General features: G+C 38.9%; 1 protein-coding gene across 1 annotated transcript in view; it reads left to right on the forward strand.

Moving 5' to 3' along the window:
- The window catches only part of MAGT1 (magnesium transporter 1), a 73,766-nt gene that overhangs the window by 18,307 nt on the left and 30,579 nt on the right, over window positions 1–24,880 (forward strand). The window lies entirely within an intron of this gene.

Consider the following 24,880-nt stretch of genomic DNA (forward strand, 5'->3'; position numbering starts at 1 on the left):
CCCTTCTGATTACCCCCCTCTTTCTTTATCCCTTTCTTCCCCTACTGATCATCCTAGTTCTTATGTTCCATAGATGAGAGAAATCATATGATAGTTGTCTTTCTCTGCTTGACTTATTTCACTTAGCATTATCTCCTCCAGTGCCGTCCATGTTGTAGCAAATGTTGAGAACTCATTCTTTCTGATAGCTGAGTAATATTCCATTGTATATATGGACCACAACTTCTTAATCCAGTCATCTGTTGAAGGGCATCTCAGCTCCTTCCACGATTTAGCTCTTGTGGACAATGCTGCTATGAACATTAGGGTGCATATGGCCCTTCTCTTCACTACATCTGTATCTTTGGGGTAAACACCCAGTAGTGCAATGGCTGGATCATAGGGTAGCTCAATTTTTAACTTTTTAAGGGACCTCCACACTGTTTTCCAGAGTGGCTATACCAACTTGCATTCCCACCAACAATGTAGGAGGGATCCCCTTTCTCCACATCCTCTCCAACAATTGTTGTTTCTTGCCTTGTCTATTTTTGCCATTCTAACTGGCGTAAGGTGGTATCTCAGTGTGGTTTTGATTTGAATTTCCTTGATGGCTAATGATTTTGAACATTTTTTCATGTGTCTGTTAGCCATTTGTATGTCTTCATTGGAAAAGTGTCTGTTCATATCTTCTGCCCATTTTTTGATTTGTTTATTTGTTTCTCGTGTATTGAGTTTGAGAAGTTCTTTGTAGATCTTGGATACCAGTCCTTTATCTGTAGTGTCATTTGCAAATATATTCTCCCATTCCGTGGGCTGCCTCTTAGTTTTTCTGACTGTTTCCTTGGCTGTGCAGAAACTTTTAATCTTGATGAAGTCCCATAAATTCATTTTATCTTTTGTTTCTCTTGCCTTTGGGGATGTGTCATGAAAAAGGTTGCTTTGGCCGATGTCGTAGAGGTTGCTGCCTATGTTCTCCTCTAGAATTTTGATGGATTCCTGTCTCACATCGAGGTCTTTCATCCATTTGGAGTTTATTTTTGTGTATGGTGTGAGATAGTGGTCAAGTTTCATTCTCTTGCATGTAGCTGTCCAATTTTCCCAGCACCATTTATTGAAGAGACTGTCTTTTTCCCACCGGATGTTTTTTCCTGCTTTATCAAATATTAGTTGCCCAAAGAGCCGAGGGTCCATTTCTGGGCTCTCTATTCTGTTCCATTGGTCTATGTGTCTGTTTTTGTGCCAGTACCATGCTGTCTTTGTGATCACAGCTTTGTAGTACAGCTCGAAATCCGGCATTGTGATGCCCCCAGCTTTGTTTTTCCTTTTCAACAGTTCCTTGGAGATTCGGGGCCTTTTCTGTTTCCATACAAATTTAAGGACTGTTTGTTCCAGTTCTTTGAAAAATGTCCTTGGTATTTTGATCGGGATAGCATTGAAAGTGTAGATTGCTCTGGGTAGCATGGACATTTTAACTATGTTAATTCTTCCGATTCATGAGCATGGAATATCTTTCCATCTTTTTATGTCTTCCTCAATGTCTTTCAAGAGTGATTTATAGTTTCTAGAATATAGGTCCTTTACGTCTCTGGTTAAGTTAATTCCAAGGTAACGTATGGTTTTTGGTGCTATTGTAAATGGGATGGATTCCCTAATTTCTCTTTCTTCGGTCTCGTTATTCGTGTATAGAAATGCAACTGATTTCTGAGCATTTATTTTGTATCCTGCCACGTTACTGAATTGCTCTATAACTTCTAATAGTTTGGGAGTGGCTTCTTTTGGGTTTTCCATATAGAGTATCATGTCATCTGCAAAGAGAGACATTTTGACTTCTTCTTTGCCAATTTGAATACCTTTGATCCCTTTTTGTCGTCTGATTGCTGTTGCAAGGACTTCTAGTACTATGTTGAATAATAGTGGCGAGAGTGGGCATCCTTGTCGTGTTCCTGATCTTAAGGGAAAGGCTTCCAGCTTTTCCCCATTGAGAATAATATTTGCAGTAGGCTTTTCATAGATGGCTTTTATGAGATTGAGAAATGTACCTTCTATTCCTACACTCTGAAGGGTTTTAATCAGGAAAGGATGCTGTATTTTGTCAAATGCTTTTTCGGCATCGATTGAGAGGATCATATGGTTCCTGAGTCTTTTCTTGTTGATATGATGTATCACGCTGATTGATTTGCGAATATTGAACCACGCTTGCATCCCAGGTATGAATCCCACTTGATCGTGATGGATAATCCTTTTAATGTACTGTTGGATTCTATTAGCAAGTATCTTGTTGAGGATTTTGGCGTCCATATTCATTAGGGAAATCGGTCTGTAATTCTCCTTTTTGAGGGGGTCTTTGCCTGGTTTGGGGATCAAGGTAATATTGGCCTCATAGAATGAGTTTGGTAGCTTTCCTTCTGTTTCTATTTTTTGAAATAGCTTTAGGAGAATAGGTATTATTTCTTCTTTGAATGTTTGGTAGAATTCCCCAGGAAAACCGTCCGGGCCTGGAGTTTTGTTATTTGGAAGGTTGTTTATCACTGACTCAATTTCTTCATAATTAATTGGCCTGTTTAAGGAATCAATTTCTTCCGGTTTCAATCTTGGTAGTTTATAGGTTTCCAGGAAGGATTCCATCTCTTCCAGATTGCTTAGTTTATTGGCATATAGCTGTTGATAAAAATTTCTAATAATCCTTCCAATTTCAATGGTGTTCGTCGTGACCTCTCCTTTTTCATTCATAATTTTAATAATCTGGGTCCTTTCTCTTTTCTTTTGGATAAGTCTTGCCAGTGGTCTGTCAATTTTATTGATTCTCTCAAAGAACCAGCTTCTAGTCCTGTTGATCTGCTCTACTGTACTTCTGGTTTCTGCTTGATTGATTTCAGCTCTAATTTTGGTCAACTGCTTCCTCGTGCGTGGATTAGGCCTGTCCCTCTGTTGCTGTTCCAGCTTCTTGAGGTGAGAATATAAAAACTGCATTTTAGATTTTTCTATTCTTTTGAGTGAGGCTTGGATGGCTATGTATTTCCCCCTTAGGACTGCCTTTGCAGTATCCCATAGGTTTTGGACTGTTGTATTTTCATTCTCATTGGTCTCCATAAATTGTTTAATTTGATTTTTGATTTCCTGGTTTATCGAGTCATTCCTGAGCAGGATGGTTCTTAGTCTCCAAGTGTTTGAGTTTCTTCCAAATTTTTCCTTGTGGTTGAGTTCCAATTTCAGAGCGTTGTGGTCTGAGAATATGCAGGGGATAATTTCAATCTTTTGGTATCGGTTGAGACCTGTTTTGTGTCCCAGAACATGGTCTATTCTTGAGAATGTTCCATGGGCATTAGAATAGAATGAGTATTCTTTGGTTCTGGGGTGTAGTGTTCTATATATATCTATGAGGTCCAACTCGTCGAGTATGGCATTCAAAGCCTTTGATTCTTTGCTTAGTTTTTGCCAGGGTGTTCTGTCTATTTCTGAGAGTGGAGTGTTGAGGTCCCCTACTATTAATGTATTTTTATTTATATGTCTCTTTATTCTGGTTAAGAGTTGGCTTGTGTATCTTGCTGCTCCCCTGTTGGGGGCATATATATTTATAATTGTCATATCCACTTGTTGAATACTTCCCTTAAGAATAATATAGTGCCCTTCTGCATCTCTAACTATAGTCTGTAGTTTAAAATCCAATTTATCTGATATGAGAATTGCTACCCCAGCTTTCTTTTGAGGTCCATTTGCGTGAAAGATGGTACTCCATCCCCTTACTCTCAGTCTGAATGCATCTTTGGGTTCGAAATGAGTCTCTTGTAGACAGCAAATGGATGGGTCATTTCTTTTTATCCAATCTGCAACCCTGTGGCGTTTTATGGGATGGTTCAAACCATTTACATTAAGACTGATTACTGAGAGATATGATTTTAATGTTGCCATGTTGCCAGTAAAGTCTTTGTTTGTATTGGCTGTGACTTTCTGTTCTGTATCACTCTTGGGGCCTTTTTACTTTTATAGAACCCCCCGTAATATCTCCTGTAGGGCTGGTTTCGTGGTTACAAAATTGGTTAGTGACTGGCGATTCTGAAATGTCTTTATTTCTCCATCAATTCTGAATGACAGCCTTGCTGGATAAAGGATCCTTGGCTGCATGTTTTTCTCTGAAAGAGCTTTAAATATGCTCCCCCAACCCTTTCTCTCATTCCAGGTCTGTGTAGACAGGTCTGACGTAATTCTGATGCTTTTGCCTTGGTACGTGAGAAATTTCTTTGCCCTGGCCGCTTTCAATACTGTATCCTTGCATCTAATATTTGCGAATTGCACTATGACGTGACGTGGCGTAGGTTTGTCGTGGTTGAGCTTGGGAGGGGTCCTCTCTGCCTCTTGGACACGAATGTTTGTTTCCCTTGCTAGATTAGGGAAGTTTTCAGCTACAATTTGTTCAAATATCTCTTCTAGACCTCTGTTTTTCTCCACCCCCTCGGGGATGCCGATGATTCTAACATTGGATCGTTTCATTGAGTCAGTAATCTCCCGTAACCTACATTCGTGGGCGTGGATTTTTTTAAGACCATCTTCTATTTTCATTTTTTCCTCTATTAACCCATCCTCCAATTCACTAACCCGTTCCTCTGCTTCTGCGACCCTGGCCGTCAGAGCCTCTAGTTTTGCCTGCATTTGGCTCATAGAATTTTTAATTTCTGTCAGATTCGCTCTCATTTCTGTCCTTAGGGATTCTATATTCTCAGTAACCTTTTCGTTAATAGTTTTTTCAATTCTACTCATCATTTTGACCATCGTTACTCTGAATTCCATTTCTGATAATTTGGTTACATCCATATCCATTATTTCTGTGGCAGAGGCCACAGAATCACTGTCTTTTCTTTGCTGGGGGGGGCTTCTCCTTCTTGTCATTCTGATGAAGAGAGGTTGCGGGGTTTCCAGAGCCCAAATTATTGACTGGGTCCCAGGCCGTGCCCCTTGTTTTATAGGGATCTTAGGGATGTGGGCTTCTTCTTTAAAGATTTTATTTATTTATTTATGTGGCAGCCAACCAGCGAGAGAGGGAACAGAAGCAGGGGAGTGGGAGAGGAAGAAGCAGGCTCCCAGCGGAGGAGCCCGATGAGGGACTCCTTTCCGGAACGCCGGGATCACGCCCTAAGCCGAAGGCAGGCGCTCAATGACTGCGCCACCCAGGCGCCCGGGTTGTGGGCTTCTTGATTTTTCAGCCTGCCTTCTGTGTTCTGGGGGAGGGGCCTGCCGCGCCAATACTCAGGCAACCCTGTTTGGGTAGAGTCTCCGTGTCCCCTGCGAGGGAGGATGGGGATGGGCACTCTCTGAGCCGGTATTTCCAGGCTTTTGTTCTCTGGCGGCTTTCCCTGGCGGTTTGCTGTGCCTCTTCTGAGAGTCAGAGCAGCAGCGGCCAAATTTCAGCCTCTGTCACGGAACAGAAGGATTGCGGCCCGTTCTCTACTAATGTTCTGGCCACTTTAACTCTGTTTCTGTTGGTGCTGCTCAACCCTGCAGCGTCCCGGGATGTGCGCCCCACACCCGGCGTCCCAGCCCTCACGGCGCGTCTCTGTCCTTTGTGTTTCTAATGCCGCCAGCTGCCAGCCTCCCCCACTGGCTCCACAGGATCTGGAGGGTGTCAGGAAGTCTATGCCCGGTGAGCACACCGGGATTCTGGTGTTCCGCGAGATGCCTGTTGTTTTTCGGATTGCCGTCTAAGAAATGCCGGCTACGCCTGGCCGGCCCCACAGCTTCCGGCGCGAACTTCGCGGCTCCCTCCCCTTCCGTTTATCTTCCGATATCTGTGCACGGTTTCATGGCTCCCTGCTTCGTACCTCAATACTCAGCGCTGGAGATGTTCATTTGTAGAGATCCAGATGCATCTTCCTGCGTATCAGGCTGGTTCCGTGGTTGTTTAGGCTGGTCTGGTACCTATCCAGCTCGACTCAGGGGACCTGCTGAAAAAGGGGTCCCCTACTCCTCCACCATCTTAACTCTTCTCTCTGTACTTTACGTTTCTGTGACTCACTTATTTTATAACCAGAAGCTTGTTCCTCTTAATCCCCTTCACCTCTTTTGCCCATGCCCCCTTCTCTCTGGCAACCACGTTTGTTCTCTGTATTTCTGAGACTGTTTGTTTGTTGGTGTGTTTTTTAGATTCCATGTAGAAGTGAAATCATATGGTATTTGTCCTCTGTCTGACTTATTTCACTTACCATAATACCCTCTAGGTCCACTCATGTTGTCATAAATGGCAAAATTTCATTCTTTTTTATGGCTGAGTAATTGTGTGTGTGTGTGTATGTGTGTGTGTATATACATACATGTCATATCTTTTCTATCCATTCATCTACTGATGGACATGTGGATTACTTCTATATTTTGGCTATTATAGATATCTCTGCAATAAATGGGAATGCATATATCTTTTCTAGTTAGCGTTTTCATTGTCTTTGGGTAAATAGTGGTGCAGTTCCTGGATCATGTGATATTTTTCCATTTTTAATATTTTAAGGAAGCGTCATACCGTTTTCCATACTGGTTGCACCAGTTTACAATTTCACCAACAGTGCACCAGGGTTTCCTTTTCTCCACATCTTCGTCCACACTTGTTATTTCTTGTCTTTTTGATTTGAGCCATTCTGACAGGTGTGAGGTGATAGCTCATTGTGGTTTTGATTTTCATTTCTGTGATGGTTAGTGATGTTGAGCATCTTTTTATGTGTCTGTTGGCCATCAGTAAGTCTTCTTTGGGAAAATGTCTATTCGGGTTCTCTGCCCATTTTTAAATTGTATTGTTTTGTTCATTTTGGTGTTGACTTATGTAAGTTCTTTATATATTTTGGATATTAATCCCTTATTGGATATGTCATTTGCAAATATTTTCTCCTATTCAGTAGGTTGCCTTTTCATTTTGTTGGTTTCTTTCACTATGCAAAAGCTTTTTATTTTGGTATCACAATAGTTTATTTATTTATTTATTTTAAAGATTTTATTTATTTATTTGACAGAGAGAGACAGCCAGCGAGAGGGAACACAAGCAGGGGGAGTGGGAGAGGAAGAAGCAGGCTCCTAGCGGAGGAGCCTGATGTAGGGTTCAATCCCAGAACGCCGGGATCACGCCCTGAGCTGAAGGCAGATGCTTAACGACTGCGCCACCCAGGCGCCCCCCAGTAGTTTATTTTTTATTTAATTTCCCTTGCCTGAGGAGACATATGCATAAATATGTTTCTTTGGCCAATGTCCAAGAAATTACTGTGTATGTTTTCCTTTAGATTTATGGTTTCTTGTCTCACATTTAGGTCTTTAATCCATTTTAACTTTATTTTCATATATGGTTTAAGAAGGTGGTCTAGTTTCATTGTTTTCATGTAGCTGTCCAGTTTTACCACCACCATTTGTTGAAGAGACTGTATTTTCTCCCTTTGTGTATTCTAGCCTCCTTTGTCATAAACTCATTGACCATATAAGCATGAGTTTATTTCTGGGCTCTCTATTCTTTTTTTTTTTTTTTTTTGAGTAAAGCGATAGGAGTTTATTAAGTGAAGATACAGAAAAAACTCTCAGTGAAAGGGGTCCCAATAGTGTTGCCCTGGGCTCTCTATTCTCTTCCATTGATCTCTGTGTCTGTATTTGTGCCAGTACCATAATGTTTTGATTACTTAGCCTTATAGTGTATCTTGAAATCTGGGATTGCGATATATCCAGCTTTGTTCTTTCTCAAGATTGCTTTGGCTATTTGGGGTCTTTTGTGGTTCCATACAAATTTTTGGAGTATTTGTTCTAGTTCTGTGATAAATGCTGTTGGTATTTTGATGGGGATTGCATTGCTTTGGATACTATGGACACTTTAACAATACTCTTCCAATCAATGAGCATGGTGTATTTTTCCACTTGTTTGTGTTGTCTTCAATTTCTTTCACCAATGTATTATAGTTTTCAGAGTAAAGGTCTTTCACCTCCTTGGTTATATTTATTCCTAGGTATTTTATTCTTTTTGGTATAATTGTAAATGGGATTGTTTTCAGTTTTCTTTCTGCTACTTAGCTATTAGTGTGTAGAAATGCAACAGATTTCTGTATATTAATTCTGTATTCTACATCACTGAATTCGTTTACTGGTTCTAATATATTTTTAGTGGAGTTTTTAAGTTTTTCTCTATATAGTATCATGTCCTCTGCAAATAATGACAGTTTTGTTTCTTCCTTACCAATTTGGATATCTTCTTTTTCTTTTTTTTAAAGATTTTATTTATTTATTTTTGCAAGAGAGAGAGTGAGACAGAGTGTGTGCGCACATGAGTTGTGGGGGGCAGAGGGAGAAGCAGACTCCCCACTGAGCAGGGAGCCCTATTTGAGACTTGATCCCAGGACCCTGGAATCATGACCCAAGCCGAAGGCAGATGCTTAACCGACTGAGCCACCCAGGCACCCTTGATATCTTTTATTTCTTTTTCATGTCTGATTGCTATGGCTGGGACTTCCAGTACTGTGTTGAATAAATGTGACAAGAGTGGATATCCTTAACTTGTGCTGATCTTAGAGGAAGAGCTTTCAGTTTTTCACCATTGAATATGTTAGCTGTGGGTTTTTCCTTTATTATGTGAAGGTATGTTTCCTCTAAAGCCACTTTGCTGAAGGTTTCTGTCATGAGCAGATATATATTGTCAGATGCTTTTTCTGCATCTGTTGAGATGATCACATAGTTTTTATCCATCCTCTTGTTAATATGATATATTACGTCAATTGACTTGTGAATATGGAATTATCCTTGCACCCCTAGAATGAATTCCAGTTGATTCTGGTGAATGATCCTTTTAATGTATTGTTGAATTCAGTTTGCTAACATTTTGTTGAAGATTTTTGCATTTGTGGTTATCAGAGATACTGGCCGTAGTTTTCTTTTTTGTAGTATCTTTAATCTGGTTTTAGTACAGGGTAATGCTGACCTCATAGAGTAAGTAAATTTGGAAGGTTTCCTTCCTCTTCTATTTTCTGGAATATTTTAAGAATAATTATTAACACTTCTTTAAGTGTTTCATATAAGCGCACCTGGGTGGCTCAGTCAAGTTAAACGTCTGCCCTTGACTCAGACGCCCCTGTTGGGAGGGTTTTTTTTTTTGATGACTGTTTTAATTTCATTACTAGTAATGAATCTGTTCAAATTTTCTATTTTTTCCTGATGCACTTTGGAAGATTGTACATTCCTACAAATTTATCACTTTCTTCTTTAGTTGTCCAAATTGTTGACCTATACATTTTCAATAGTATTCTTTTATAATCCTTTGTATTTCTGTGGTGTTGGTTTTTATTTCTCCTCTTTCATTTCTGATTTTATATATTTTCATCCTCTCTTTTTGTCTTGATGAGTCTGGAAAAAGGTTTATCAGTTTTTTTCATCTTTTCAGAGAACCAGCTCTTGGTTTCATTGATCTTTTCTGTTGTCTTTTTTTTTTGGTCTTTATATCTTTATTTCTGCTCTACTCTTAATTATTTACTTTCTTCTACTAATTTTAGGGCTTTTGTTGCTCTTCTTTTTCTAGTTCCTTTAAGTTAAGGTAAGATTGGGATTTTTATTTGTTTCTTTTTATTTTTAAGATTTTATTTATTTATTTGACAGAGATAGAGACAGCCAGCGAGAGAGGGAACACAGCAGGGGGAGTGGGAGAGGAAGAAGCAGGCTCATAGCAGAAGAGCCTGATGTGGGGCTCGATCCCATAATGCCGGGATCACGCCCTGAACCGAAGGCAGATGCTCAACCGCTGTGCCACCCAGGTGCCCCATAGGAAATTTTTTGTTTTCGTTTTTTTTTTTTAATTAATTTATTTATTTGACAGAGATAGAGACAGCCAGCGAGAGAGGGAACACAAGCAGGGGGAATGGGAGAGGAAGAAGCAGGCTCACAGCAGAGGAGCCTGATGTGGGGCTCGATCCCACAACACCGGGATCACGCCCTGAGCCGAAGGCAGACGCCCAACCGCTGTGCCACCCAGGCGCCCCTTGTTTTCGTTTTTTTAAGATTTTTTTTTCAAGTAATCTCTATACCCAATATGGGGTTTGAACCTGCAACCCTGAGATCAAGAGTCACATGCTCCACCAGCTGAGCCAGCCAGGCATCCCTTATTTGTTTCTTGAGGTAGGTCTGTGTTGCTGTAAATTTCCCCCTTAGAACTGCTTTTGCTGTGTCCCAAAGACTTTGGACTGCTATTTTTCCATTTTCATTTGTCTCCATGTATTCTTCAATTTCCTTTTAGACTTCTTTGTTGACCCATTGGTTTTTGGTGTCATATTTTTTTAGGTTCCATGTCTTTGTGTTTATTCTTGTTTTTTTCTTGTAATTAATTTCATAAGGGAAGGGAGAGAAAACTGAATGGGAAGAAATCAGAGAGGGAGACAAACCATGAGAGACTCTTGACTCCAGGAAACAAACTGAGGGTTGCAGAAAGGGAGGTGGAGGGATGGGGTAATTGGGTGATGGGCATTAAGGAGAGCACATTATATGAATGGATGTTATACGCAACTAATGAATCATTTAACATTATATCAAAACTAATGATGTACTATATGTTGGCTAATTGAATTTAAATTAAAAAAGAAAAGATGCTTGATGTGATTCCAGTCTTAAATTTTGAGACTTCTGTATAGCGTAATTTATTATCTGTTTAGGAGAATATTCCATGTGCACTTGAAAAGAATGTGTATTCTGGATTTTTTTAGATAGAATGTTCTATATATGTCTGTTAAGTCCATCTGGTCTAATGTGTCATTCAAGGCTACTGTTTTTTATTGATTTTTCTGTCTGAGTGATCTATCCATTGATGTCAGTGGGATGTTAAAGTCCCCTACTATTATTGCATTACTGTCAGTTTCTCCCGTTATATCTGTTAATGTTTGTTTCATTTATTTAGGTGCTCCATGTTTGCAATTGCTATATTCTCTTGTTAGCTTATCTCTTTATCATTATGTAATGTCCTTTCTCTCTTTCTACGGTCTTCTCTTTTAAGTCTATTTTCTCTGATTTAAGTATACCTGGATTTTTTTTCCTGTTTCCATTTTTCATGGAGTATCTTTTCCAGTCCTTCACTTTCTGTCTGTGTCTTTAGGTCTGAAATGAGTATCTTGTAGGCAGCACATAGGTTGTTCTTGTTTTTTTTTTATCCATTCAGTTACCGTATGTTTTTTGATTAGAGCGTTTAGTCCAGTTAATTATTGATAGGTATGTACTTATTGCCATTTGTTAATTTTTTTTCTGATTGTTTTTATACTTCTCCTTTCCTTATTTTCACTTCTTTTCCCTTGTGGTTTGATGGATTTGTCTAGTATTATGCTTGGATTATGATGTCCTATTTTACATTTTTTTAAGTTTTTGTGTAACCCTTGAGTAATTTTTGTAGATACAGTTGATTTTACTTCTTTTGTGTTTTAACTTCCATGCTGGCTTTATAAGTGAGTAATCTACTGCCTTTACTATATTTTTGCTTTCACCATTGAAGTTCCCTCATTTCATACTTTTCTTACTTCTAGTTATGGCCTTTTTCCACTTAAAGAATTCCCTTATCATTTATTGTAAGTTTGGTTTAGTCATGCTGAACCTCTTTAATTTTTTTTTATCTCATAAACTCTTTATCTGTTCTTCAATTCTGTTGATAACCTTGCCCAGTAGAGTATTTTTGGTTGTAGGTTTTTTCTTTCAGCACTTTGAATATTTCATGCCATTCTCTTCTGGCCTGCAAAGTCTCTCATGAAAAATCAGCTGATAGCCTTATTGGGTTTCCCTAGTATGTAACTGTTTTCATTTTCTTTTGCTGCTTTTAAAATTTGCTATTATTAATTTCTGTCATTTTAATTATTATCTGTCTTTATGTAGACCTACTTGGGTTCATCTTGTTTTGGGCCTTCTGTGCTTCCTGGACCTGGATGTCTTTCCTTCCCCATATTAGTGAAGTTTTCAGCTATTATTTCTTCAAATAATTTTTCTGCCTCCTTCTCTCTTTCTTCTTCTTCTGAGATCCTTACAATGCAAATGTTATTACACTTGATGATGTCATAGAGGTCCCTTAAGCTGTTCTCTTTCTTAATTACTCTTTTATCTTTCTGCTGTTCAGCTTTGTTGCTTTCTATTACCCTGTCCTCCAGATTGCTGATCCATTCTTCTGTGTCTCCCAATCTGCTGTTGATTCCCTCTAATGTATTTTTAAAATTCAGTTATTGTGTTTTTCTGCTCTGTCTGGTTCTTTTTATATATAAATATATATATATATATATTTTTTTTTTTATCTATTTATTGAAGTTCTCACTGAGTTCATCCACTCTTTTCTCAAGTCCAGTGAGTACATTTATGACCATTATGTTGAACTCTTTATTGGGCATATTGCTTGTGTCCTTTTTGTTTCACTCTTTTTCTGTGATTTTGGCTTATTCTTTTATTTGGGACACATTCCTCTGTTTCCTCGTCTATTTCTCTCTGTTTGTTTATGTGTATTAGGTAGGTCAACTACATCTCCTAGTCTTGAAAGTAGTGGCCTTGTGTAGGAGAGGCATCATGGTGCCCCATAGCACGACCACCCCAGTTCACCAGAACCAGGCGCTTCCTGTGTGAGCTGCATGTACCCTCCTGTTGTCGATGAGCTATGATGGCTGTGGGCATGCTGGTGGGCAGGGCTGGCCCTCAGCCCAGCTGGCTTCAGTGACCTCCTTCACCTACTGCAGCTGCACTGGGCAGGGTTTCCATCCCACACTGTTGAAAGGCCCTGCTACAGCACTCACATGCTTGCTGTTGGGTGAGTCTAGCCCTAACCCTGGTTGCCCACAGCTAGGTGCTGTGATAGCTGCAAATGCAGGGAAGGGCAGGGCTGGCACTTTGCGCAATCATCTAAGAGGCTAGCTTTAGGAATTGCAGGGATGCTGTTGTGTGTGGTTATCTCCTCCCCATTCCAGGGCAGGAGCCACTTTGGAGGGGTAACTGCCAAGGTGAGTGGGTTGAGTGGGACATGTCTACAGGGAAACACCGGGGCTGGGCACGTGACAGTAACAAGGTAGATGGAAAGTGTTTGAACTGGCTCCTACAAGTGTCTGAATATAGGCTGGGGAGGGCAATATAAAGTCTGCTAGCACTTTTGTTCCCAGAGAAATCTGCAGATCCCTGCCCCTCCAGCACATATCCTAAAATTAGTGAATACAGTTCCATCACGTATACCCCAAGGGCTTTTCAAACTACTGCTTATATGTATATTTCAGGGTGAGTTATTTAGTGTGCTGCCTCTTTGAGGACAGGGATTAATTTTCCTATTTCCTTCTTGCTCTCCCAGAGTTACGCCCCACTGATTTTCAAAGCAAGATATTATGGGGACTTGTCTTCCCCGCCGTGTGGGCCCTCAGGGCCAGGGATGCACTCTGTGGGATCTGACTGACTGCCTTGCTCCTCTGTGCTTGTGATGTTCCTCCTATTTGTGGTTAGTTGCGCTGGGGGTTTGGTTTCCAACCACATCTCCATTCCTCCTACCCTTTTTGATGTAGTTTCCTATGAATAACTGTGTAAGATCTGTTCTCCAGTCTTCAGGTCATTTTCAGAGTTAGTTTGCAATACATGTAGTTGCTGACTCACTGTGTCCATGGGACAAGGTGAGCTTAAGATCCTCCCAATCTGCCATCTTCCCCTGGCCACAAGAAGTTTGTTTGTTTGTTTGTTTTATTAGTTTCAGAGGTAGAGTTTAGTGATTCACCTGTTGCACCTAACACCCAGTGCTCATTATATCAAGTGCCCTCCTTAATGCCCATTACCCAATGACCCCATCCCCGCCCCCAGCAACCCTCAGTTTGTTTCCTGGAGTTAAGAGTCTCATATGGTTTGTCTCCCTCTCTGATTTCATCTTATTTTATTTTTCCCTCCCTTCCCCTATGTTCGTTTGTTTTATTTCTTAAATTCCACATATGGGTGAAGTCATGTATTTGTCTTTCTCTGACTGACTTATTTCACTTAGCATAATATCCTCTAGTTGCGTTGATGTTGTTGCAGATGGTAAGATTTCATTCTTCTTGGTGTCTGAGTAATATTCCATTGTATATATACCACATCTTCTTTATCCATTCATCTGTTGATGGACATCTGGGCTTTTTACATATTTTGGCTATTGTAGACATTGCTGCTATAAACATTGGGGTGCATGTGCCTTTTGACTGCGTTGTTTGTATCCTTTGGACAAATACCTAGTAGTGTAATTGCTGGGTCATAAGGTAGCTCTATTTTTAACTTTGAGGAACTGCCATACTGTTTCCCAGAATGTCTGTACCACATTTAACACTGCCAACAGTGAATTTTCAGACAATTGAACCAAGCTCAGTGATACTGACATAGTAATTATAATGAAATGTTATATGCATACATATATGAACATATGTATAAGCATACGTAGAAGAAGCAAATCCAAGTTAGACAAATTTAATTTCATTATCATTTAGCATTTTTTCATGTGTCTGTTGGCCATTTGTAGGTCTTCTGTGGAGAAATGTCTGTTCATGTCTTCTGCCCATTTTTTTTTTTTTTTTTTTTTTTTTTTTTTTTTTTTGTGATCCTGCTTTGCTTTGTGTAGGATTTGAGATTCTTTTTTTTTTTTTTAAATGATTTTTTATTATATTATGTTAGTCACCATACAGTACATCCCCGGTTTCCGATGTAAGGCTCGATGATTCGTTAGTTGTGTATAACACCCAGTGCACCATGCAGTACGTGTCCTTACTACTACCCATCACCAGCCTATCCCATTCCCCCATCCCCCTCCCCTCTGAAGTCCTCAGTTTGTTTCTCATAGTCCATAGTCTCTCATGTTTCATTCCCCCTTCTGATTACCCCCTTCTTTATCCCTTTCTTCCTACTGATCACCTAGTTCTTATATTCCATAGATGAGAGAAATCATATGATAGTTGTCTTTCTCTGCTTGACTTATTTCACTAGCATTATCTCCTCCAGTGCTGTCCATGTTGTAGCAAATGTTGAGAACTCGTTCTTTCTGATAGCTGAGTAATATTCCATTGTATATATGGACCAAACTTCTTAATCCAGTCATCTGTTGAAGGGCATCTCGGCTCCTACGATTATAGTGTGGACATTGCTGCTATGAACATTGGGGTGCATATGGCCCTTCTCTTCACTACGTCTATATCTTTAGGGGAAATACCCAGTAGTGCAATGGCTGGATCATAGGGTAGCTCAATTTTTAACTTTTTAGGGACCTCCACTGTTTTCCAGAGTGGCTGTACCAACTTGCATTCCCACCAACAATGTAGGAGGGATCCCTTTCTCCACATCCTCTCCAACAATTGTTGTTTCTTGCGCTATCTATTTTGCCATTCTAACTGGCGTAAGGTGGTATCTCAGTGTGGTTTTTGATTTGAATTTCCTTGATGGCTAATGATTTTGAACATTTTTCATGTGTCTGTTAGCCATTTGTATGTCTTCATTGGAAAAGTGTCTGTTCAATCTTCTGCCCATTTTTGATTTGTTTATTTGTTTCTTGTATTGAGTTTGAGAAGTTCTTTGTAGATCTTGGATACCAGTCCTTTATCTGTAGTGTCATTTGCAAATATATTCTCCCATTCCGTGGGCTGCCTCTTGATTTTTCTGACTGTTTCCTTGGCTGTGCAGAAACTTTTAATCTTGATGAAGTCCCATAAATTCATTTTATCTTTTGTTTCTCTTGCCTTTGGGGATGTGTCATGAAAAAGGTTGCTTGGCCGATGTCGTGAGGTTGTTGCCTATGTTCTGCTCTAGAATTTTGATAGATTCCTGTCTCACATTGAGGTCTTTCATCCATTTGGAGTTTATTTTTGTGTATGGTGTGAGAGAGAGTGGTCAAGTTTCATTCTTTTGCATGTAGCTGTCCAATTTTCCCAGCACCATTTATTGAAGAGACTGTCTTTTTCCCACCGGATGTTTTTTCCTGCTTTATCAAGATTAGTTGCCCAAAGAGCCGGGTCCATTTCTGGGCTCTCTATTCTGTTCCATTGGTCTATGTGTCTGTTTTTGTGCCAGTACCATGCTGTCTTTGTGATCACAGCTTTGTAGTACAGGCTTCGAATCCGCATTGTGATGCCCCCAGCTTTGTTTTCCTTTTCAACAGTTCATGTAGTCGGGGCCTTTTCTGGTTCCATACAAATTTAAGGACTGTTTGTTTCCAGTTCTTTGAAAAATATCCTTGGTATTTTGATCGGGATAAGTGAAAGTGTAGATTGCTCTGGGTAGCATGGACATTTTAACTATGTTAGTTCTTCCGATCCATGAGCATCGGAATATCTTTCCATCTTTTTATGTGCTTCCTCAATGTCTTTCAAGAGTGATTTATGAGTTTCTAGAACTTGGAGTCCTTTAAGTCTCTGGTTAGGTAATTCCAAGGTAGCGTATGGTTTTTGGTGCTATTGTAAATGGGATGGATTCCCTAATTTCTCTTTTCTTCGGTCTCTTATTAATTGGATAGAAATGCAACTGATTTCTGAGCATTTATTTTGTATCCTGCCACGTTACTGAATTGCTCTATAACTTCTAATAATTTGGAAGTGGCTTCTTTTGGGTTTTCCATATAGAGTATCATGTCATCTGCAAAGAGACATTTTGACTTCTTCTTTGCCGATTTGAGACCTTGATCCCTTTTTGTCGTCTGATTGCTGTTGCAAGGACTTCAGTACTATGTTGAATAATAGTGGCGAGAGGGGCATCCTTGTGCGTAGTTCCTGATCTTAAGGGAAAGGCTTCCAGCTTTTCTCCATTGAGAATAATATTTTACGCTAGGCTTTTCATAGATGGCTTTTATGAGATTGTGCCTTCTATTCCTACACTCTGAAGGGTTTTAATCAGGAAAGGATGCTGTATTTTGTCAAATGCTTTTTCGGCATCGATTGAGAGGATCATATGGTTCCTGAGTCTTTTCTTGTGGATATGATGTATCACGCTGATTGATTTGCAAATATTGAACCACGCTTCTTCTGCCCATTTCTTAACTGGATTATTTGTTTTTTGGGTGTTGAGTTTGATAAATTCTTTTTTTTTGAAGATTTTATTTATTTATTTGACAGAGACAGCCAGTGAGAGAGGGAACACAAGCAGGGGGAGTGGGAGAGGAAGAAGCAGGCTCCCAGCAGAGGAGCCTGATGTGGAGCTCGATCCCACAACGCCGGGATCACGCCCTGAGCTGAAGGCAGATGCTTAACAACTGCGCTACCCAGGCGCCCTGAGTTTGATAAATTCTTTATAGATTCTGGATACTAGTGCTTTTTCTGAGAAGACATTTACAAATATCTTCTCCCATTCTGTCAGTTGTCTTTTTGTTTTTGTTTCCTTTGCTGTGCAAAAGCTTTTTATATTGATGAAGTCCTAATATTTAATTTTTGCTTTTGTTTCCCTTGCCTTTGGAGTTGTGTCTAACAAGAAGTTGCTGTGGCCAAGGTCACAAAGGTTGCTGCCTGTGTTCTCCTCTAGGATTTTAATGGATTCCTGTCTCACATTTAGGTCTTTCATTCATTTTGAGTCTATTTTTGTGTATGGTGTAAGGAAACGGTCCAGTTTCTTTTCTGCATGTGTCTGTCCCATTTTCCCAACACCATTTTTTGAAGAGACTGTTTTTTTTTCCAGTGGATAGTCAGTCCTGCTTTGTTGAAGATTAGTTGACCATAGAGTTGAGGGTCCATTTATGTGTTCTCTATCCTGTTCCTTTGAACTATGTGTCTGTTTTTGTGCCAGTACCATACTGTCTTGATGATTTTTTAAAAGATTTTATTGATTTATTTGAGATAGAGAAAGCAAGCAGGAGCAGCATAATCAAAAGAAGAAGCAGATTTGCAGCTGAGCAAGAGCCTGATGGTTCCTTATTTTCCATCATTTTGTCTTCTGTATCAGTGACTCTCTCTTCTGCCTTGTTTATCCAAGCAGTTAAGGCCTCCATTTTTTTTTACTGCATCTCAGGAATAGCATTTTAAATTTTGGCCCGATTAGATTTTAGTTCTTTTTTTATATTATCATATAATATATTATTTGTTTCAGGGGTACAGGTCTGTGATTCATCAGTCTTACACAACACACAGTGCTCACCATAAGACATACTCTCCCCAATGTCCACCACCCAGCCACCCCATCCCTCCCACCCCCCTCCACTCCAGCAACCTCAGTTTGTTTCCTGAGATTAAGAGTCTCCCTCTCTAGTTTCATCCCGTTTCATTTTTTCCTGTCTTCCCCCATGGTCCTCTGCCTTATTTCTCAAATTCCACATATCAGTGAGATCATATGATAATTGTCTCTCTCTGTTTGTCTTATTTCACTTAGCATAATACCCTCTAGTTCCATCCACATCGTTGCAAATGGCAAGATTTCAATTTTTTGATGGCTGCATAATAGTCCATTGTATATATATACCACATCTTCTTTATCCCATCATCAATCAGTGGACATTTGGGTTCTTTCCATAGTTTTGCTATTATTGATAATTTCAGTTTTTGATGGCTGCATAGTATTCAAGTGTGTGTGTACACACACACACACACACACACACACACCACATCTTCTTTATCCCTTCATCAATCAGTGGACATTTGGGTTCTTTCCATAGTTTTGCTATTGTTGATAATGCTGCTTTAAACATCGGGGTGCATGTGCCCCTCCAAATCTGTACTTTTGTATGCTTTGGGTAAATACCTAGTAGTGCATTTGCTGGGTCATAGGATAGTTCTATTTTTTAACTTTTTGAGGAACCTGCATACTGTTTTCCAGAGTGGCTGCACCAGTTTGCATTCCCACCAACAGTGTAAGAGGGTTCCCCTTTCTCCACATCCTTGCCAACACCTGTTTTTTCTTGTGATGTTAATATTAGCCATTCTGACAGGTGTAAAGTGGTATCTCATTGTGGTTTGTTTTTGCCTGATGATGAGTGTTGTTGAACACCTTTTCATCTGTCTGTTAGCCATCTAGATGTCTTCCTTGGGAAAATGTCTATTCATCTCTTAACTGAATTATTTGGTTTTTGGGGTGTTGAGTTTGATAATTTCTTTATCAATTTTGGATACTAACCCTTTAACAGATAATGTTATTTGCAAGTATCTTCTCTTACTCCGTAGGCTGCCTCGTAGTTTTATTGATTGTTTCCTTCTTAGAGAATATTTTCAAAAGCTTATTTACCATTTATACATCTTCTTTAATGAGATGTTTGTTAAGGTCTTTGGCCCATTTTTTAATCAGCTCATTTGTTCTCTTATTGTTGAATTTTAAGAGTTCTTTGCATATCTTAGAGAACAGTCATTTATCAAATGTGTGTATTGCACATTTTTTCTCCTTGTCTGTGGTTTGTCACCTCACCCTCTTGACTTTTTTTTTCCCCACCAAGCAGAAGTTTTTAATTTTAAGGAAGTACAACTTACCAGCTATTTCTGTCATGGATCATGTCTTTGGTATTGTATCTAAGAAGTCATCACTATATCCATGGTCATCTAGGTTTTCTCCTATGTTACCTTCTTAACTGAATTATTTGTTTTTTGGGGTGTTTATTTTTTCCTTTTATATTTAGGTCTATGATCCATTTTTCTTTAAAGATTTTATTTATTTATTTGACAGAGGGTCAATGAGAGAGGGAACACAAGCAGGGGGAGTGGGAGAGGGAGAAGCAGGCTTCCCACCGAGCAGGGAGCCCGATGCGGGGCTCAATCCCAGGACCCTGGGATCATGACCTGAGCCGAAGGCAGATGCTTAACGACTGAGCCACCCAGGCACCCCATGATCCATTTTGAATTAATTTTTGTGAAAAGTATAAGGTGTGTGTCTAGATTAGGTGGGTTATTTATTTATTTGTTTGTTTTAGCTCATGGATGTCCAGTTTTAGCACCATTTGTTGAGAAGACTGTCCTTTCTCCATTTATTTTTATTTTTAATTTATTTATTTTTAGAAAAGAGAGAGAGAGTGAGTGAGTAGGGGGAAGGGCAGAGGGAGAGAATCTTCAACTAGACTCCCCACTGAATGTGGAACCTGACATGGGGGTCAGTCTCACGACCCATGAGATCATGACCTGAGCTGAAATCAAAAGTCCGATGCTTAACTGACTGAGCCACCCAGGTGCCCCCCTTTCTCCATTAATTGCCTTTTCTCTTTTGCCAGTGATCAGTTGACTATATTTATGTGGGTGTATTTTTAGGCTTTCTGTTCCGTGCTGTTGATATATTTGTCTGCTTTTTTTTGACCAAGACCATACTCTCTTGATTACCCTAGCTTGAAGCTCAGTAGTGAGAGTTCTCCAATTTTGTTCTCCTTCAGTATTGGTGTTGGTTATTCTGAGACCTTTTCCTCTCCATGTAAACATTAGAATCACTTTATCAATATCCACAAAATTATTTGCTGTGATTTTGACCGAGGCTGCATTGAATCTATAGATGAAGTTGTGAAGACGTCTTGACAATATTGAGTCTCCATTTCACTAGTTCTTCTTCTTTTTTTTTTAAGATTTTATTTGTCAGAGAGAGCACAAGCAAGGGGAGCAGCAGGCAGAGCAGGCAGAGGGAGAAGCAGGCTCCCCGCTGAGCAAGGAGTCCAATGCAGGACTCGATCCCAGGACCCTGGGATCATGACCTGACCCAAAGGCAGCTGCTTAACTGACTGAGCCATCCAGGCATCCCTCGCCAGTTCTTTTTGATTTCTTTCATCAGAGTTTTGTTAGTTTTCCTCATATTGATCTTATACATATTTTGTTAGATTTATACTTATTTCATTGGGGTGGGTGCTAATATAAATGGTATTGTTTTTTATTTCAAATTTCTCTTGTTCATTGCTGGTATATATGAATGCAGTTGACTTTTGTATATTAGGTTTGTATCCTACCACCTTGGTTAAATCGCTTATTAGTTATAGGAGTTATTTTGGTTTATTCTTTTGGATCTTTTACGTAGATAATCATGTCATCCATGAACAAAGACAGGTTTTTTTCCTTCCTTCACAATGTATATTCCTTTTATTTCCTTTTTATCTTATTGCATTAGCTAGAACTTCTAGGACAGTGTTGAAAAGAATTGGTGACAAAGGCCATTCTTGTACCTGATCTTAGTAGGAAACCTTTGAGTTTCTCGTCATTAAGTATAATGTTAGCTGTAGTATTTTTGTAGATATTCTTTATGAAGTTGAGAAAGCTCCCCTATAATCCTAGTTTACTGAGAGATTCTATCATGGATAGGTTTGGATTTTGTCAAATGCTTTTCCTTTATCGATAAGATAATGTGAGTTTTTTTAGCCTATTGTTACGATACATTGCATTAATTGATTTTTAAATTTCATTATAATTCTAATATAGTTAACATACAGTATTATATTAGTTTCAGGTGTACAATATAGTGATTCAACAATTCCATACAACACCCAGTGCTCATCTCAAGAAACGTGCTCCTTAATCCCCATCACCCACTTAACCAGTCCCCTAACCCACTTCTCTGGTAGCCATCAGTTTGTTCTTTACTTTTAGGAGTCTGTTTCTTGGTTTGTCTCGCTCTCTTTTCCTTTGCTTATTTGTTTTATTTTTCAGATTCCACATATGACTAAAATCATATAGTATTTGCCCTTCTCTGGCTGATTTATTTCACTTAGCATTATGCTTTCTAGCCTCCATCCATGTCATTACAGATGACAAGACTTCAGTCTTTTTTATGGCTAAATTATATTCCAGTGCATACATATACCACATACATGTACTACATCTTCTTTACCCATTTGTCTGTCTGTGGACACTTAGGCTGTTTCTATTCCTTGGTTGTTGTAAATAATGCTGCTATGGACATAGGGGTTCATGTAGCCCTGTGAATTGGTGCTTTTGTATTTTTGGGGTAAATACCCAGTAGTGCAATTACTGGATCATAGGGTAGCTCTATTTTCACTTTTTGAGGAATCCCCATACTGTTTTTCCACAGTGGCTGCAGCAGTTTGCTCTCCCACTAACAGTGCAAGAGTGTCCCTTTTTCTCTACTTCCTCTCCAACACTTGTTGTTTCTTTGCATTAATTGAGTTTTAGTATTAAACTTGCTTGCTTGGAATAAATCCTCCTTGGTTGGGTGTATAATGCTTTTTGTACATTATCGATTTAATTTGCTAATATTTTGTTTACAATTCTTGCATCTGTGTTCATGAGAGACATCAATCTATAGTTTTCTTATGTCTTTGTTTTGGGTATGAAGATAGTACTAGCCTCATAGATCAAACTGAATGTATTCCCTCTGCTTTATCTTCTTTTGTTAAAGATTTATTTACTTATTTTTAGATAGGGAGAGATAGCAGGGGGAGGGGCAAAGGGAGAGGGAGAGAAAGAATCCCAAGCAGACACCCTCCTGATGTGGAGCTCGAGACAGGTTGTGAGATCACGACCTGAGCAGAAACCAAGAGTCGGACGCTCAACTGACTGAGTCACCCTGTTGCCCCTTTTTCTAAGTTTTATTTATTTATTTTTATAGAGAGAGACACAGAGACAGAGTCCCTCTGCTTTATCTTCTGAAAGAGATTGTAGAAACTGGTATAATTTCTTCTTAAATGTTTGGTAGAATTTACCATTGAACTCGTCTGAGCCTGGTTCTTTCTACTTTGGAAGGTTATTATTTTTGGTTCAATTTTTTTAATACATACGGGCCTATTCAGATTTTTTAATTTCTTTTTGTATGAGTTTTCGAAAATCGTGTCTTTCAATGAAGTGGTCCATTACGTGTAGGTTATAAAATTTATAATCATAGAGTTGTTCATAGCTTTTTTTTTTTTACACTATCCTTTTAATGTCCATATAGGATCTGTAGTGATATCCTCTCTTTCATATCTGATACTAGTATTTTGTGCCTTCTCTTTTTCTTAGTTTGGCCATACACTTATTTATTTCTTTGATCATTTCAAAGAACAAGCTTTTGATTTCATTGATTTTTCTCTCTTGACTATTTTCAATTTTGTTGATTTCTGCTCTAATTCTTATTATTTATTTTCTTCTACTAAGTTTGGATTTAATTTGTTCTTTTTTTGGTTTCCTAAGGGGGAAACTTAAACTATTGATTTAGATATTTTTTCCTCATATATGCATTCAATGTTATAAATTTCCCTCTAACCATTTTTTTGCTGTATCGCACAGATTTTGATAAGTTGTGTTTCCATTTTCATTTAGTTCAAACCTTTCTAAATTTTTCTTGAGATTTCTTCCTTTAGCATGTGTTAATTAGAAATATATCATTTAATTTTCATGTATTTGGGGATTTTCTAGTTCTTTTTCTGTTATGGCTTCTAGTTTAATTCCATTATTGTCTGAGGGACCAACATTGTATGATTTCTATACTTTAAATTTGTTAAGGTGTGTTTTATAGCCCAGAATGTGGTCTGTCTTGGTGAATGTTTCATGTGAGTTTGAGAAGAATATGAATTGTGCTTTTTTGGATGAAGTTAGTTCTGTAGATGTCAATTATATCCAGTTGATTGAAGGTGGTATTGAGTTCAGCCGTGTCCTTACTGATTTTTTGCCTGCTGGATCTGTCTACTGGGTGTTGAATAGGGATGTTGAAGTCTCCAACTATGATAGTAGATTCGTCTATTTCTCCTTGCAAGTTTTTGTCTCACATAGTTTGACCCTGTTGTTAGGCACATACACATTAAAAATTATTATGTCTTTTTGGAGAATTGACCCCTTTATCATCATGTAATGCCCTTTTTAATCCCTAATAACTTTCCGTATTTTGAAATCTGCTCCATCTAAAGTTAATACAGCTATTCCTGCTTTCTTCTGGTTAATGTTAGCATGGTATATTTTCCTCCATCCTTTTAATCTGTATATTATCCATATATTTAATCTATATGTGTTTCTATATTTAGAGTGGGTTTCTTATACTCAACATACACTTGGGTCTTGTTTTTTGAACCACTCTGACCATTTCTGTCTTTTAATTGATGTATTTAGACCATTGATACTCATTTATGTAATTGGATTATTTATATAGTTTGTCTAATATCTACTGTATTCATTACTGTTTTCTATTTGTTGCCCTCATTCGTTGCTCCTATTTTTATATTCCCCCTTTTCTGCCTTTTGTGTAGTTGAACATTTTATGTGATTTTCTCTCCTTTCTTAGCATATTGGCTATGCTTTTTTCTTTTCGCTTTTTTCGTGCTTGCCCTAGAATTTGCAGTATACCTTTACAGCTAATTCAAGTCCACTTTTTTTTTTGAGAGATAGAGAACATGCACACAAGTGGTGGGGAGGGGCAGAGGGAGAGGGAGGGAGAGAATCTTTTTTTTTTAATAATTTTTTATTATGTTATGTTAGTCACCATACAGTATATCCTTGGTTTTTGATGTAGTGTTCCATGATTCATTGTTTGCGTATAACACCCAGTGCACCATGCAATATGTGCCCTCTTTAATACCCATCACCAGCCTATCCCAATCCCCCACCCCCTCCCCTCTGAAGCCCTCAGTTTGTTTCCCAGAGTCCACAGTCTCTCATGGTTCATTCCCCCTTCTGTTTACCCCCCTTCATTCTTCCCTTCCTTCTCCTACTGATCTTCCTGCTATTTCTTATGTTCCATAAATGAGTGAAACCATATGATAATTGTCTTTCTCTGCTTGACTTATTTCACTTAGCATAATTTCCTCCAGTCCCTTCCATGTTGCTGCAAATGTTGGGTAATCTTTCTGATGGCTGAGTACTATTCCATTGTATATATGGGCCACATTTTCTTAATCCAGTCATCTGTTGAAGGCATCTTGGCTCCTTCCACAATTTAGCTATTGTGGACAGTGCTGCTATGAACATTGGGGTGCATATGGCCCTTCTCTTCACTACGTCTGTATCTTTGGGATAAATACCCAGTAGTGCAATTGCTGGATCATAGGGTAGCTCAATTTTTAACTTTTTAAGGGGCCTTCACGCTGATTTCCAAAGTGGCTGTACCA

The sequence above is a fragment of the Ursus maritimus genome (assembly GCF_017311325.1).
Source record: "Ursus maritimus isolate PB19 chromosome X unlocalized genomic scaffold, ASM1731132v1 scaffold_X1, whole genome shotgun sequence".
Taxonomy (NCBI): Eukaryota; Metazoa; Chordata; class Mammalia; order Carnivora; family Ursidae; genus Ursus; species Ursus maritimus.